Source organism: Notechis scutatus, chromosome 4, assembly GCF_049901735.1.
Source record: "Notechis scutatus isolate UNSWTSFEM ecotype Mainland chromosome 4, rNotScu1.2, whole genome shotgun sequence".
Lineage (NCBI taxonomy): Eukaryota > Metazoa > Chordata > Lepidosauria > Squamata > Elapidae > Notechis > Notechis scutatus.
This window is the reverse complement of record NC_142012.1, coordinates 45,612,119-45,630,885: the sequence shown is the minus strand read 5'-3', so window position 1 is coordinate 45,630,885 and position 18,767 is coordinate 45,612,119.

Below are 18,767 nucleotides of genomic sequence, written 5' to 3'. Positions count from 1 at the left end.
TCACTGAGAGTGAGTGGGTAGTCATATTAAATTTCTAAATAAAGAAAAATGAATGAATGAATGAATAATGAGTACTTTTTAAACCACTTTGTAACATGTTCTAAAATTTAAGCAGAAGTTCAAATCATATAAATGAATTTGCAATAGAAAGTGAAATTACTAAAGCTGAATTAATATCAGTAAAGCAATCGTTTTTTTATTTAGAATATTTTTCTCACACAGCCATATATCTAGAGTTGCTTTGGATTTCAGAAGTAGAACTTCTGAACTATGTTATGCTGCTAAGATAAAGCATAAAAATATAATGAGAATTCAGGTATGACACAAGGGTCATCATCAGTATTGTAAGATGCACAACAAAATACTAAAATCATTTAATGAGTACAATCCATAGGACCATGGCAGATATGACCTTCAGTGAACAATAGGAGATACAGCTTTCAGAATGACTTTATTCTTTCAGAAGCATAGAATTCTGTTGATTGAACTGTACTCATAGGCAAATTAGATGAACTTCCTGACATACCGAAATAATGCAAGAATGTGTCACATGGTAGCATAGATTAGGCCTACTACTAACATGCATATCAATCACAAAGGCCACAACTGTGAGGAAGACTCCTATACATGTATTGCTGTAATCACAAAAAGAGAACATTCTGATCAGCCCAGATTCTTTTTGGAGGGAGAACCATTACATTGCTATAACAATATGTGGTAGATACATGTGTTAAAATCCCTGTCTTTTTCTATGAGCAAGTTTACAATATCAGTATCTGAAATTGTTTTCTCTGCTTTCAAATTATTCACTCTCTTCCAGATTTCAAGCTGTCACTTGCAAGTCAATGTTTACTTTTCTCTCATGAGTTTCTTATCAATCTCGTTTATTTTATGTATTTGTCCATCTGTATACATAGCTGTCACTTTTTCTGTCTTGTACATCTGTAGCATTTAGCGTGTTATAAATCTGAACTTTGTGACTTGTTTCATAACATTATTGAAAATAAATTGCAGACTATTTCAAAAGATCTAGATTAAAATAATGTGGTTATGTAGTGGGAAAACATATTTATATGTATAAGTGTCAGAGTGAAATATTTTGTCTGGATAAAGATTGGCTGTCAATTATGTTCTGCATGCCAAAATAAAAGACATTTATTAATGTATTATTTAAACAATAAAGTTTTAATATTAAATGTTTTATTTTGAACTATATAAGATATACTCTAATTGTTTATTTGGGATTTGCAAAAAAGTATTAATATAAGTATTAAAGGACTGCATATGGAAGACATATTTTGCATATTTGCAACATCACCTTACAAAGCATAGCGGGTGGAATTGATACAGAAGCAATAGCCTGTTGTTGGGGAAGGTGTGTTTTTTGCACAAATTTGTTATCTGTGGTGTATCCAGTCCTTGGAGAGCAAAGAACCCTCACAGTCCTCAGATTGCATATAGCTCTCAATCTAATTAAAAAAATTATTGCAATCAATCCATTCCAACTCTGACAAAAGTGATCTGTCCTCTCTAGCATCCTAATGTGTAAGAACAAAGAGAGAAAAGTGTGTCTCTAGCAGAATATTCTTGCAAAGGGCACAATCATAAACTGTATGGGACAGAAAATTCACATCTTGTAATACTTTTTTAAGACAGCAAGTTTGTGATTAACGCATCTGGCAGAAAACAGAAGACCTTGAGTTCTGGTCCTCCCTTTTGCATGAAGCTAGCTGGATGATCTTGGGCCAGTCATTCTCTCTCAGTCCTAAAAAGCAGGCAGTGGCATGTCACTTCCAAAGAACCTTGCTAAGAAAACTGCAGGGACTTGTCTAGTCACTTGACAGGAGACAAGACTGACTTAAAGATGCATACACATACACAATTTTTAAAAGTTAAAATAAATTAAGTGTATCAAACACAGAAAAAGTTTTAAAATTCACGAAGAAAGGGAAAGATTAATAGCTAGGTTAGGAAAGAATTGACTTCAAAAATAAAGAGCTTAGTCTTTTTGTATAGGGGAGAACGAAATGCCTTAGCGATATTTTAAGTGAAACTAGCACAGAAATAAAGGGCCAGAATTAAGGAGCTAATAAAATGCAATCTTCAAAGATGCTTCAGTGTGCTTTGAAAATAAATAGAATATTGTTCTTCTGGAAAAATACATGTTTGTAGCAGGAAAACAAGTATCAAATTATTTCAAGATACTGTATAGATTATTATTGGTTATTTTCTTAAAACCCATTCACTATCTATGACATGGGCAAAGGGTGATGGTGTGTTAAAAATGGTATTTTTCCCTTGTGCACATCAAATAGAAATGAGTCATTTGAAGCAAGCATAACTAGGTTTGCACAACTTATAAATAGTATCTAAGAGTAACATTTCATCACTGAATGGCTTTTGGAAAACATGTACCAGAGTTTAACTTCTTCTAAGATATCCTTTAATTTGTCCCTATCAAACTGTAATTTGTCATGAGGCTTATTTCTGCACTATTTTTTTTTCCTTTTTGTGGCTGGGCATATGTTTTCCTATAGTGCAATTTCCCCTGGGAAAAGTTCTTCAGGTTCACATTTTCTTGCTTTCTCTTGGCTACAGTTTGAGAATTCTTTGTTAAAATGTATTCTATGTTATTTCATTGCAAAGCCTGATCAAGTAAGGAAAAATGGAGAGAGAAAGCTTTCATTAAACTATCTGCACTCTGAGTGCACATTTTTCAGCCCAATATTAATATCTGACTATGACACAAAGATAAATTCTTGTTAAGTCTTGCAGAAATATTGTGCCAATCTACTTTATTTATTTAATGCTTTATAGAAATTTGATAACTAATTAATATTACTGATATATTTGTAAAAGTTTGCACCAGGGGTGGTCAGCCTGGGCCTAGTCCAAAATTTCTTGAGTACAGACCCCAAGCTCATTTGGAACTCGATATTAATTTGTAAAAAATTATATGACAGATAAGAAAAATCATTTAATATACAATTCATAACTAATTATATTAACTCAATTTGATTTCAGATTACCCTTTGTTCATTATTGCAGTATGGCCTCCACAGTATACTACATAAAAGTCAATATATTTCTGACACTGAGAACATAAGACAGTCTTTGAACTTATTAATTGTGAGGCACAATGAGAAAAAAATATTAGGGAGGGAAAAGGAAATTACTTATATGTTTTTGTCCCAATGGTTCCATCCAACTATTTCTCAGTCAATATTTTACTTGTCACAATATTTTTCCTTAGGGTTCATGATGCTTTTCTTGAAATGCAGATAATCTGTCAGTGTCATGACCTAGGTTCAGGAATCAGACTCTGAATATGAAGAAGTTGGTCCCAGGTAAACCTATGGAATATCACTTTCAGATGACATGATGCTAAGAGCCACATGAAGCAGATCAAAACCAGGCACCACATAGGTTGATGATATAAGGCCTTCGAGTCCCCTTACCTGGAAAGAAGAGAGTAGGGCAGAATGAAATTCTCTATGAGTCTCCTTGCCAAGTAAGGCACTTTTGATTGGTGACATTTGGATGCAGTCTGATTAAAAGGAACCCCTGAGTCATATTCCTATTGCTAGAAACAACGTCTGAATTCCTGCCCTTGCATGATATTCCTGTGAATTATATTTGTGTAAGAAACCTTGAACCTTGATCTCTGGGTTGGTTGACAATCCTCACCAACTCTTGGAACATTGGACTGATTTTTGACTATTTTTCCTTGTATTCCTATTTAAAACTACAGAGTAACCTAAAATCATGAGACGGGTGGTATATAATAAATAATATGCACTATAGGGCAGGAGAAAATATAATTTTTCTTGTTTCTGAATATATGTAGAATGTCAAAGCTTTACAATAAAAAAACTCTTTATCAATCCTGGCTGTAGTTTTTCATGAAGTCATAACTCTATGCTTTTATATTTGAGTGCATTGGAAAGGAAACATCATCTTAAAACGTGAATAAGTAAAAATAGTCATAGAAAACCTGATGGTTAAATAGAGAACCCCTATATAGAAGGACTGATTCTCAAAGATGGTAGCTTTGCAAAAGCACTGCCAATGTCTTACAGACTGATGTGTTCAGGGAAGCGAAGTGGTCTTTGTTTCTTGAAATACATAGACATTATTACCATTCAGGTGATGTATGCTTTATACTGGTTTTAGACATCCCAGAACTGAAAGGTCTAAAGGGCAAAAATACTTCTATCCTGGAATAGTACACCTATCAAGGCCCTTTTTTAAAACAATGGCAACATTTCAAATGGTATTTCACTACAGATTAGATTATAGTTAGAGATAATGTAACAAAAAGATAGGGATAATATAGAGGAAAAGCACCTGTACATATATTTTTTTCTTTGGCTTTAGATCCCACATAAGATTTTCTTTTAGTTTATGGATTTCCTTTCTCTCCTGACAGCATGAGCTGTTCTATTAATAATCTGTGCTTGCACTGCCAGTGGCAAACCAACAAACTAAGTGATATGGTGGCACAGTTGAAGCATGAGCTTTTAATCACACTAGCATCTTATCTGGAGGGAAAGGGAAGAGGGGCCATGTCAGACGTGCCGAGGAATAAAAGAAGGAAGAAAAAAAGAAGAAAGCCCACTGAGGCTTTTATAAATTGAGGCTTATTTTCAAACGGGGGTCTGAAATTAATGAGGAGCCAGAGGAGTTGTCTGACAATTGGGGTGATATGTGTGTACACATACACACACTAAAACACCCCACACCAAAGGACTTTGGGGAGCTACTTTGAAGCTAAATAGATTGAGCTGTTTTTTGTTGTTTTCTTTAGCTAACCCACCTCAAATAATTCAAATATTTTGTCATAAAGAATAATCAAGTTGTTTTTCATTCACCATGTCTGGCCTGCCTGATATCTTCGCTGCTCAATTGCATTGGAAATGTTAAGGCCTGTATTTTCTATGTTTCCCTTTTAGTTAAATGGTTTGTCTGTTCCCAGAGCACATGTGAGATTTATCTGTATATATATATTTATCTTTTCTATTGTCTTCCATCAACTTTAGGTGCCGGCACTTTTTTGTAACAATTTTCTAGAGGAAAAATTAGCATTAGAACAGTTTTATTTAAATGATATTCTGAATGCATTTACAGGCAACCTATCAGAGACAATGGAGAGGCATTATTTGGAGAAAGGTTATTTATGGCAAAATTGCTTATATTGACCACAGGAAACAGGACATGTAGTTATTGATTTTATCCTGTATGGGGTTATTACACATTACTATTCTATTGGTGTGCATGTATAATACAAATACATACACAGAGATTTGTGTGGTGTGTGAGGGTGTATGTATAAGTTTATGTATGTTTATATTGCATTTTATATTGCATTTATGTAATAATTCTGACAAAAATTTATTTGCTCTATCCTTTGTTGGCTTTTTTTATACCAAAGCCTATGCGCACAGGTTAATGCAATGTAAACAAACAAACAAAATAAATAAATAAATGGCAGAACCAATACAATATAGACAGAACCCATGATCATGGTCAATTTGTTTAATTTGAAAGTGAAAAAAACCTTCAACTGATGAAAAGGCTTCTAGGATGATGGTGATTGTATGATGAAACAGTTATGTGACAAGATGTTTTATTATTAATGTTTACAACCTACATTTAAATACACTTAAAAATGAAAATTTGCCAATATTGTCCCCCTTTTTTATTTTTATAAGTTGGTATATCTACCAGTTAGAAAAAAAACAAAGCAATATACAAATATGATTTCTTGATAAAAATTGATTTAATTAACTTTCTGGTTGTGTGTATTGTTGTAATATATGATAGCATACAAGTAGAGTACAGCCTATGCATTATTATTGTGATTCATGAATTTCTTCTAATAAAAAATGATTGAAGTCTATATATCAAAATAGGTTAGTTAAACTATTAAGTGGATAGCAACTCATAATGGCAACGATATAAAAACAACCCAGAACTGAGCAAATTCAATGATATATCTGTCAAGCTGATTTCCCACAGCAGATTGCAATTAGGCGTTAAATCTACTTTTTTTTTTCAATTTGAAAAGAAAATTTTAAAAATCTATCAAAATATTTATATGGTTTCATGTGTGTAAGGTTTTTTATTAAAAATAACAAAATAAGTCTGAAGTGAAAGAAACAACAAAATTGTATCTATTTGGTGTTTAGAAAACAAAAACAGCATTCCAGCCCTACAGGGCTTAAAGAATGATAAATCTTTGGTACAATGAAGGGCCTTTTAATTTAATTTTCTTTGCAACCTAGGGCTTTATTTGATTTATATTATCTTGCCTCAAGCAAAGGTCTTAATTATTTCTGATTTATTTCCTTCATTTCTTGAAAAAGGTTTCTTTTATTGTTATTTCGCTTACTTCTCTTTTTCTCTAGGCAGACTCGTATTTTCATCTTGTATTTCTACTTTTAACTTCTTATATAACATTTCCTCCTTTAAGATAAAATATTATGTGAATAGCAAGATGATGCTTAGAGAAACAACATAGATTTCATGGAAAACTTTTCTAAAATATATGATCTGGATCAGTCAAGTTTTGTTTCTTCTAATCTAATTTTTCAATGATTCTATTAAAGGCCTTATGTTAGTATAATTAATATGAATTGTTCCAATGTTAAAAAGCAAAGTACTATTTAGTATTTATTTGATTTGTCAATCGCTTACAAGATACAGGTATAAGAATAAATATAGTTTTGAATACACGAGATAGATACTTATAAGAAAAATAAAAAACAATAGGACAGGGATGGTAGGCACTACTGGTGCGCTTATGCACGCTTATGGTCTTTCTGGTCTCTCTTGTGATTCTAAACAAGGATGTACAATGTACCTGTTTTTGGTTTAGATGATTTAGAATGAATACAATTGAATACAGAATGAATACATTTATATGGTCAGAAGAAAGTAGTGATTATAGTGCTGACAGACAATACTGCATGATTATGGGTATACAGACATAAATATATGGCACCAAGTTAAGTCCCACATTTTGTTCTGGGAGGCTACTTACAAATTAGGATTCAATGTTAGTACTGATCACTGGGAGTATAAAATAATATAAAATCTGCCTGGATTTTATGGTGCAGATTTGTGAAGAACACATTTGAGAACATTCAATAGTATATATTGTCAGTCTTTCTCTGGCAAAATGTACATTGCCGAAGAACCCCTGTCCAGAGTCACATGTTTGTCTGCCCAGAATCACTTGTTTGTAAGATGGATGACGGCATAATTGGTTTAATAAATAAACAAATATAAATAAAAAATAATTCTACAGATTCCTTATGTAGCTATGCAAAAAAAGGTAGATGATGTTTTTGGTTATAATAACACGCTTTACTTTTGGTCATATGAATCAATCAGTCATTCTTTTCCCCATTCACAACTGTGGTTTTTTTCCCTGCAATTACTCATCCAGGCATGCTCTCTGTTTCTTACTTGTGTGCTAAAAGCTATTAATGGTTATAAACTAAATTGAGAAGTTAGCAAAATCTACTGCCCAAACAATACAGAGCAATATGGCCTGCATTGTGGGATTCACAAAGATTGATTGGGCAAACTATATATGAGATCTACAAAAAGTATAATAACACAGTTTTATTGTTTGCAGTTAAACAATTGTTTAATACCTAAGGACACAATTATTGTCAGCCATTCAATTGTTAATACATACTTCATCCTTGATGGCCAATTCCCTAACCATATTCAGTTTACAAGCAAAGAATTAAGAGGTCAACCTAATGAAGGTTTTTTTTGCCCAAAGTAAACTTAAACTTGGCAGTGAATTTCTACTTGGATGCTCTTTCATGGGATGGTCTTTTCCAAACATTGATTCTTCCAGCTTTTTTATTCTTTGTGCCTGAGAAAGGAAAATATTTTTGCATCCTAAAGAGGGCTTTGCTGCAGGAATCTCCTTCTCTGGTATGAGAACTTTTTCTTTGTTTTCTTCTGAAGCAAATCTTTGCTACGAGAACTTTCCTCAAGAGAATGTTGTATTTTGTCACTTTTGCCTCAAAACACATCAAAATTATTGTTGCTGACATTTCAGTTTTTCACAATAATCTGAGACAATATCATATTGACATTTCTGCTATGTTGACATCCCTTGCCCAGCCTTGCTACTTATGTGGTTCCTGCTTGCAGACTTAACCTTGCCCTTGTTATTGACTGCTGTTGTTCAGGGACTTTTCTGTGATGTTCCCAGCTTGCCTCAGCCATTTTAAAAGTTTCCATTCTTTCCCTGATCAATGTGCTAGAATGGTTGCTTAAGTTCAGGGCCATAGAATATATCTGCATTGCACCCCTAAGCCGCTTCTGTCCTTGCTGGTGCCAAGTAAAAATAACTTGCCAGGGATTCAATCTGGATTGAAAGCTATAATGGCTCCCTAGTAGACCACTTCCTGTGGCTATACTCACCCAATTGATAAAACAGCATCCCATGAACTGGGGACCTTTTGCATTTCAAGTAAGTTTTATCTCCAGTATGCCAGTGAGAAAGATCTGTAACAAGGGCTGCACTAGATTTTCTTGAGCAAAATCCTGGCAAACTGAAGTGAGACTTGTTTTCTGATTCTGCACTGCAGCCAATTAGTGCATGGCTTTTCCTAGAACAAAGTAAAATGCAGCTGGACAACTTTGCTTCAACTGGCACAAGCTGGGAAATACTGCTTCCAACTCAAAACAGACAACATAGGCAGAGGTTACATTTATATTGGGCTGGGTGTGAATAGAAATCATGTTTTCCTTTCATGTTCTCAAAAAAACTGTTGGTGGCCCACATTCACAAGAGAACCTGGTAGTGCATATTTAATTTAAAATCCTTCCAAAATAGAAAAAGTCTTTGATTTGAGTTCACTTCCTTGTAACTGAACCCATGTAGTTTTCTAGACAGAATTATAGACCTCATTCACCATTTCATTTCTTGAGTTTTCTTTAAAAAGCTTGCCATGGAATTTCCAGGTGGTCCAGCATAGAAATGCTATAAAAGTCTGACCTTGTTTAGGTTCTGAGATCAGCCAGCAGCTACTACTTGCCAAGATCCCTAGTATAGCAAAAGTGGCCACAATATTGTCATGCTAATGAATCCAATATGCATGTAATCTTTTCTACAGACCCACAAGCATATGTTCTTTTGCATTCCCCTTTACTCATCCAACAACCAAATGCACATTTCAAGTGTACAATTATATTACCAAAAATTGCTAACCAAAATTTTCTCATATGATCTTTAAAAGATGCATAGACACCAGGACTGTGCTGTGTGCTTTGGTATTCAATATGCAAATGGTGCTTTGGAAAAGCACATGGGAAATGCTACATTTGGATATAGGTCTGGATGCTCCTATTTGCCTGAATGTAACTACAGCTGTCTTTGAAATCTGAAATCATACATTTTAGTTCTCTGGATCATGTCAACAACAGTACTCAAACTCACATAAATACAAGTATCCACCCCATTGTATGTATGCAAGTTAGCAATAATAGCTCTGGGTTGCGTTACAAGAAGCTGCCATTAAATTAAAATGATGACATATGCATGTTGATATAATGATGCAACCACCATTACATTTTTATGTCCCAATATCTATAAATCTAAGATATGGGGTCATAACATCACAACACTTTTTATCACTAACCCTAACCCTAACCCTTTACCTTCCAGCAAACAACTGTGGGTGGCATGCATGGGCCCAATCTCTATCCACTTAAATCTTTTGTACTGAACAGCTTTCCTATAGGAAAAGACCAGGCCATTAAAGGTACACAAATTATTTCAAAATAATTTAAAATTTCACACTCCTGAAGATTTAGTGCAGCTAAAGTCTGGCCATCTTCAAAAAATAATGTAAGATATTTTTTGCAGGAATAACTTAATACAGTCTCATACATCAACATGAAGTTTTTATATTGTGATTTTTTTTCTTTCTGCCAAACTGACTAATATTACTATAACTGTGTCATATTCATTTGTGAATGTATTTTTTGACTTGAAATTCTTTGAGGCATGTTGATGATGAACTCTGCTGTACACTTTCAACTACTGACACATGAATAGCTTTGAAGGTAAGAGGAATACGCATTTTCAAACTTATTGGAACACATTTGAGACTGAAGCTATGTAATCAGCATAAGGGTTTTTTTGTGTGTCATTTCTGTTGCTAAGGTAATCTTGTCTTTACCCTTTAATACAATCAATCTAGTAACAATACAGGATACAGCTGAAGAGATTGCCACTTGATATTACATTTAAAAAAAATAAGTCAAAGCACAAGTGCTATATGTGTTTGTATGTATGTGTTGCATTCTGAACAAATTTAAAGTTAAGTGTATTCCATATATCTTTAAGAGACATACAGTTAAAATGCACATTTTGTTTCTTTGACAAGGGTAATTTAAGCCCCACTTTGGATTAATGGATTTATCTCTTTTTTCATTTCCATCCATATTTTTGTTAACTTTCCTATCTTTGTTCTTCCACCAGCAGTCAATTGTAAACAACAGTTTTACTCAGAATAGCTTACATTATGCATACTTTTAACACCATCAAACATCTACACTTGCTTATTCCAGGTCCTTCAGAAGGACTCTATATGGATAAAAATGCCAAATCTCGTTGGGACATCTGACTGACTGTGCAATGAACCATAATAATAAAAATATTAACAATATTTTTAAAAAATAAACACTAATTTTAATTTTAATTTTAATTTTAATTTACTACTAAGAGATGGCATAAGTATTTCAGGAACTGAAGAACATCTCCCTATAGGTGTATGTGTTTGTATGTGTGTGTATATGTATGTATGTGGATAGAGAATTAAAATGTGGCTGGCGATAGTGCTATAAATAAAAGATACAGTTAATTTGTTGTTCAAATTACTGGAAATGATCTTGCCAGGGGCACTCTGCATAATTATTTGCCTGAGTGACAGGGTGTTCATGACAGTCACTGATGCATTTAAATCAAAGACTGTTATTCCTTTATTTGACCTATGGTCTGTTCTAAACTATAATTTGTTTTTTATTGACTGAATTTATGATAATAGCAAATACTGACCATAATGAATCACTATCCTGGGCCATATTATTTATATATAACCTCTACTGAAGTAATATATAATTCTAGGCAAGAAAATTCATTTTCTCATGTGTAATAGGATTGTAATCATTGGAATACATATTATCAAATCCAGTAGGTCCTACACTTCAACCATGTTTGTTAGTCACTTCATATTTATAAAATGATGATAGATGACACAGATATAAGTGACAGAGATAGAAATTATGTTCTAGTTGTTTTTTCAGAACACAATAGGTATTTTCAGAACACAGTAGGTATTTTCAGAACACAGTGTAGTAGTACATTCACTACTGTCCTATAAAAAACCACTTTTTTTAATGCAACACACTTTAAAAAGGGGTGTGGCTTAACTGCATGTCAAAACTTTTTTTCACCCCTCTCATGCAGATTCTTCTGACTTTAGCTTTAGCATCCTCCAATCATTTCCTTGCATCTAGTTTGTATATGGAGATAGTTACCTACATGAGATAGCTAACAAATGCTGTATGTACATGAGTGTACTCATCATAGGGTTCAAAATTATCTCCTATGCCCCAAGAGTCAGAGAGAAATTAGCTTTTCCAACAGTTTTTTCAGGGTAGCAATAGTACATTATTTATTTGTTTGCTTGTTTATTTTGTGATTGTGATTGTACTGCTTCAATTAATAAAAACAGCTTGATTACTGTTTTTTTTAACATTCACCACCTCTCTAGATTAAAAATCCCAAAATGTTGCAATTTTACCTCATAGGGACACTGTCCCAGCCCCTTGATCATCTTAGCTATCCCTTGTGAACATCTCTAATTCTACTACATCATTTTTGTGGTTTAGTGACAAAATCTTCAAAATATATTCTAGATATGATTGACCCTTGATTTTTATAAGAGTATTGTGATATTGGGATCTTTATTTTCAATGTTGTTTTCTATTTCAAATATGCTGTTGACCTTTTTTATAAATTCTTTATATGATATCAACTCTTTCATCGAACTGGTTTTCATTAATTCAATATATTTTTCCTCATCAGTCAATGCTAGCTTTGATCCATTAGTTGGTATGAGTATTTAGTAATCTTGGCACCAATGTGCAGCCTCGGTGGATGTGAATGCACCTAGAAAAAGAGATGTAATTATCAAAGAATAATTAATCATTCTTTTTGTTTAATGGAGAATAACTAACACAAATTCTGAAGAAATAGAATTATTAAGCTATTTTATGTTTGCTTTAGTAATCAAGGAGTTTGAGGATGACATGCAGCAATTTGTTTTATTTGGATTTTAAACTTTATATTAGAACTTCAGAGTATAAAATAAATCCTAATAATAACAATAGTAAATTTTAAAATGGCATTTATTAGTCAATAGATGAGGTTGAAATTGTCTTTGGGCTACTTGTAACAAAAACCAAATCTGTGTTCCGTCCCGTGTTGCGTAGAACACTATGAAATGTGTTCCATTAGTTATTTTAATTCCTTTGGTAGTTTCAATTTAAAATTGGAGGGTTCTTTTGATCTGTAGATATCAAATGTAGATATAAACAAGGAAACTTCTCAATTATTGTACAGGCTTGTTTTCAGTATGATTTCACAGTCACTGACTGGGCCACTCTATCCCTTTAAAATTTCCACTTCTATTTAGAAGTGCGTCAAGCAATAATTTATAGACATTACCTCACAGTCATTTTTGGAATAGCACACTAAGCAAAGCTGTTTTCTAAAATCAAGAAAAATAAGCCAATACAATTATTACCATCCTCAGACTATACCCCACCAAAACCACCTTCTTTTGCTTTCTTTAATCAATTAAATAGGAGAGATCCTGATGTCCCTTGACAGTGATATTCCTTATTGCATAACAATTAATTAGAAGGAAACACAAAGCATTAATAGGGTTTTGGAGGCAGCATCTTAATATTTTCTGATTTTTTTTCTAAGATGGCAGAGAAATTCAGTTTCCACTGGCAGCAAAATATATCTAATCTGAACTGCTAAGTCTGTACAGAAGGTAGTTATTTACATATTCTTATATCTGCATTTATCTTAATTTTACAGTGCACTTTGAGTCTGAAATTATGCACATAAAATACATATGTAAAAGAAAGTACATCCAAGTGTTATTTTCCCTGAAAAAAACTTGCAAAGAAAGTTTAAGAAAAATGCATACAAACATTATGCAGAATCTGGATTAGAAAAGAAAAGAGAAATAAGAAAAAGAACATAATCAAACTTGATTGATTTGCCCTTCCAAAATTGTATGTATCTCATGATCACATCAGAGATATCTGTCTACTGATGTCGCACATAGATTTCAATATTTTGCAAAAGTTTGTCCTCATTAACTAAAGCAAGTTTCTAGCAATTACAGCTATCATGATAATAAGTACCTTGGTTATACTGCATAAATCTCAGAAGGCAACTGTGCAAACATATGTGTGAAGGCATATATGCAAATTTAATTTAACTATACATACTGCACATCTCTAATGGAAATCATTTATTTCAATTTAGAGTGCAAAGCATATAATGGCCTAGTAACTACTCATTAATTTCAAACTATAATATTGCAGTTTTTAAAAAGTTTCATGCCGCCAAAGAAAAAAAAGAATACTAAATGAATCATGTGCTAAGCTTTAGATACCGCAAAACTCTTTGTGGTTTTCTCTGAAAAAGAGTAGTCATGTGTCTGTTCCAGTTTGCTCATCATCGGAGCGGAATCTGCGATCGTGCATGGTTTTGCTTCGAGCTAACTTGCTGGAGGGTCCCAATCTAGACCAGAACCACCCTGGAGGGATGATGAAGAAAGGGGGAATTGCCTGGAGGGTTGAGGGGAGCCACAACTCCCCTCCCTGACAGGAAAAACTCCTTCCAAAGGCAAGCAGTAGCGGTGGTCTTAAAATGGCCACCATAAAGATGAACAGCCCGGGAAACTAAGTTTGTGCTGGAGAGGAGAAGTAGCAAGTGGAGTGCAAACCAGGCAAAATGCATGGATTTTGAGGTACCCCAGTATTAAAAATAAAGGACTATATTGGAGGAAAGTGTGTGGAAGCTGCGACCAAAGAGAGAGAGAAGGAAATTGGACTTTATAAAATTGGCTTGAATTACTGCGTTGGATTAATTTGGAGGAAAAAAATTTAAAGAAAAATATTTGAACACAACAAAGGTTTAGAAATTAAACTGGATAACTATTGGATTATGGGCATTCAAAGGGCATGTCTAAATGCTGAAATTGAGTGTGTGGAAATGGAAAAAAATAATAGCTAATGATTGAAATTAGAAAATTTAATAAAAGTACTATATTCAACAAAGAAAATTAAAGGAAGGAGTGGACAGTGAAAAAGACTCAAGACCGCCACCTGATGGTACAGGAAAACTTCAGTGATTTTTTTTTAAAAAAAGTGTTTGGTCTTTCTAAAAAATTGGACTTTGGAACTTAAAAGAAAGTAAAAGAAACTCCTTTATAAAAAACAAAAACCCTGGAAAGTGACATTAGAATACTACAAAGGGGAAGATATCTGAAAATATTGACATAGAACCACCCGGTGAGTGTGGGAAACAGTTGGGAAAGGGCCACTTGCCATCTGCCATCTGTTTTTTTTTGTAGATTAGTACATCTAGGGATGGTAGTTGTTTGTTTGTTTCCATTTGCATGGTGAATTTGATTTTGGGGAGTGTGCTGTTTAGGTGTGTTAGGAAATTGTTTAGGTTTTCTTTTCCATGGGGCCAAATCACAAATGTGTCATCTATGTATCTTAACCATAGTTTGGGTTTGTGGGTGGCATTGGCTAGGGCTCTGGATTTGAATTCTTCCATGAACAGGTTTGCAATGATGGGTGACAGTGGTGATCCCATAGGGGCTCCTTCAATTTGCTTGTATCTTTGTCCTTTGTATATGAAATATGTGTTGGTTAAGCAGTGTTCTGTTAGTTCCATGAGGTGTTTGGGTGGTTGGTATTTATTTTTGATGATTTCGAGAGTTTCTTTTATCGGGACTTGAGTGAATAGTGAAACCACGTTGAAACTTACAAGTAGATCTTTTTGTTCCACGTGTAGATCTTTGATCATTTCCAAGAGGTGGTATGAGTTTTGTACATGTAAAGCTGCTGCTTCAGCATGGGGCTGTAGCTGCTTTGCTAGGTATTTGGCTAGGTTTTGTAGTGGTGCTCCTCTGGAGCTGACTATGGGTCTGAGAGGTATGCCTTCTTTGTGTATTTTTGGGAGGCTGTATAGTTTGGGGCATCTGGAAGATTTTTCTCTTGGGATGATCGTCTGTTGAATCTACAGACGATCTACAGACGATCTACAGACGACAAACTACAGTACTTCTTGGTAAACTAGAAAATGTGGGATAGACAAAATCACCACCAGATGGATTTGTAACTGGCTAACAAACTGTACTCAATGATTAGTACTTTAATAGTACTACATCTACATGGAAGGAAGGAAGCAGTGGAGTATCACAAGATTCCATCTCAGGCCCAGTAGTCTTCAATATCTTCATAAATGACTTTGATGAGGAAATAAAAGGAAAATTCTTAAAATTTGCAGATGATAGGAATAACCAACATCCCAGAAAACAAGCTCAGGGTCCAAAAAGATATTGACAGACTTGAACAATGGGCCCTATCCAACATGAAACTTAATGTGGTGAAAAGCAAGGTAGGAAAAGGTAGGAAAAACTAAAGGTACAAGTACAGATTAGGTAAAACCTAGCTCAAAAACATTAATTGAGAAAGGAATCTTGAATCTAGTGGAGACAATCACATAAATGTGAACCAGCAGTGTGCACCAGCAGCCCCCCCCCAAAAAAGCTAATACAATCCTTGATTGAACAAACAAAGGCACAGAATTAAAATCCTGTGAAGTAATAGTATTGCTTTATAAATAGTAATACCACACTGGGAATACTGCATCCAGTTTTGGCCACCACATTACAAAAAAGATGTTGAGACTTTGGAAAAAAATGCAAGATGATTAAAGGTCTGGAGACAAAAACATATGAATGGTTGCAGGAATTGGCTATGGCCAAATTAGAGAAAAGAAGGACTAGGGGTGACATGATATTGTCATAGTATTTTGAGGGGCTGTCACAAAGATGAGGGGGTCAATTTATTTTCCAAAGCACCAGAAGATAAGATAGAATGGATGGAAACTAATCAAGGAGAGAAGCAACTGGGAATTAAGGAGAAACTTCTTTCAATTAACAATTAACCAGTTTGCTTTCAGAAATTGTAGGTGCTTTATCACTGGAAGTTTTTAAGAAAATACTAGACAGCCACCTATCTGAAATGGTATGGGTTTTCCTGCTTGAGCAGGAATTTGGACTAGAAGACCTCCAAAGTCCCTTCCAGCTCTATTCTGATTGATTAATTAAAAATAAAAATAGAATATAAAGAAAAGTAAGAACATAGTAAATAAATGAATAATATATCTAAAAAAATGACTACCAACTTTTATCACAAGTATAAACAATTTCAGTAACTTATCACCTCACCTTAAAATACCACAACTGATCTCTTTTCCCCATATCCCATCTCTTATCCATAAACAATACATAAAACATTGTCATTTCAGTCCTGGTGTCAGAGAAAGTCCAGTACCAAAAATAACAATTTCACTGTTGTTACTGAAAATCAGTTTAGTCTAATGATTAATGCATCAGACTAGAGGGCAGGAGACATGTGTTGTAGTCCTACCTCAGCCATGAAAGCTAGCTGGGTGATCCTGGGCCAGTCCCTTTCTCCCCTTGTAATCACCCTTGAATTCAGCTGAATTAATGAGTCTTGTCTCTCAGCTAAATCACATTCTGCTTCTATTTAAAAGTTTTAAAGAAGATTTTGAATGTATATTTACATTTTTAATTGGAAAATAGTACAAAATAAATCAGCCAATTTTACCTAATTACATGATTCCCAGGGCTGCACATGATTCTCAGAGCTACATGTGAATTATGGATGATGGTTCTTGCCTTAGCCATCTTTCAATGTCTCATATGTGTCTGTTTATATATTTTGGGGATATTTTTTTAACCATACAAAGAAAGCAATGCTGAAGAGAATAAGAGAATGCAATAAGAAAAGAAAACGAACTGTTTACGAATTTAAATTTTAACTTTCCCCTTTTATGAAAGTAGATTAAGACCTACGGGTTTTCCAACAACAATAGTTCAGCACACAAAAGAAATCTTACCTTTTCAATGTGACTGGTTGTTCTTCTTTGCTGGAAGTCCAATTTCACACTCATTTACAGCAAAAAATTTATTCTATACTGAAACTTGGTGTTCTTTATATTGTTTTCTCAGACTGCTGTCATGCAATCATGTTCCCCATTCTTTTCTCCCAGTGAGCCTGGCCTGAGAAAAAAAAAACTAAAAGAGTAAAGAAAATGTAACATGAAAAAAAAATAATGCATTGAATTCCTTTGGGGAGATGAAAAATGATTTGTCTTAAAGGTTAAATATTCCCTAAACTACAGTGGTGTACGTTTTATAAAAATGATGCCTCTATATCTTTCTACAGTATATGATCAATCCATAGCCATATATAACTAAAATTCTTCATTTTGTATCTGCACTGAACAAGATTTGGATGCCAGTTGTCTCTAATGCTATTATCCTGGAAATTTATAAATGTTTGTTTCCACAATAATTAACATCAAAGTGACTGAACTGCTTAGGTTTCATCAAGATAATAGCAAAAAGAATATTGATGACATTAAATGATGCACTGCCAAAGAGCAGGCAGGATTCAGAAGTGACTACACACAATGGATCACTTCCAGATTGTTCAGCAAGTCATTGAACAGCATGAGGACACCATGCCTCTGTGCATGGCTTTCATGGACTATGAAAAGGCATTTGACTCAGTATTCCAGCAAACAATAATTAAGGCATTGCTCAAACGAAGTGTAGACAGAGCTCATATAAACTTACTACAATCAATATATAAAAAGGCAATGGCAACAATTTGCCTTAATGATCTTGGATCAATGGATATCAACATAAAGCGATATCATAAAAGGATATCACCTATCCTTTTCCCAGCTTGGCTTGAAGAAGTATTTCACAAACTAGATTTGGCAAAATATGGAATAAAAATCAGTGGTGCCTATTTAAATCACTTAAGATTTGCAGATGATGTTGTTCTCATCTCACAAGAACCAGAAGAGCTAGAAAAGAGCTGCACAAAGCAGGACATCTATTCGGCTTAAAAATAAATCTGAAAAAGAGGCAAGTTATGTTTAATAAATTTATCAAAGAAAGAACAATTTTTACTCCTGGAGGTGTACACCCAGAGGTGGGATTCTACCGGTTCTGCCCACCTCTGTAGAACCGGTAGTTCTGAAGAACAGCAGACAGAGAGCAAACAGTGAACCAGTTCTATGTCTGCTACTATTTGGGCCCACCCACCTGCCCGGCCTCTTACCTGACCTTTATTTCCTGCTTTTTCAACCACAGCTGCTTTGCATGATACAGCTGCAGTTGAAAAAGCAGGAAAAAAGTGCTTTTTCAATCTCTGCGTACCCGCATGCAGCACTGCTCAGCTGTCTAGGCAGCTAGCTGACAACGATATACACGCACGTGGAAGCCAAATGTAAAATTACCAAACTGGTAGTTACACCGGTCAGATCCCACCCCTGTGTACACCCAGACATGATAGAGCACTACATATACTTTGGC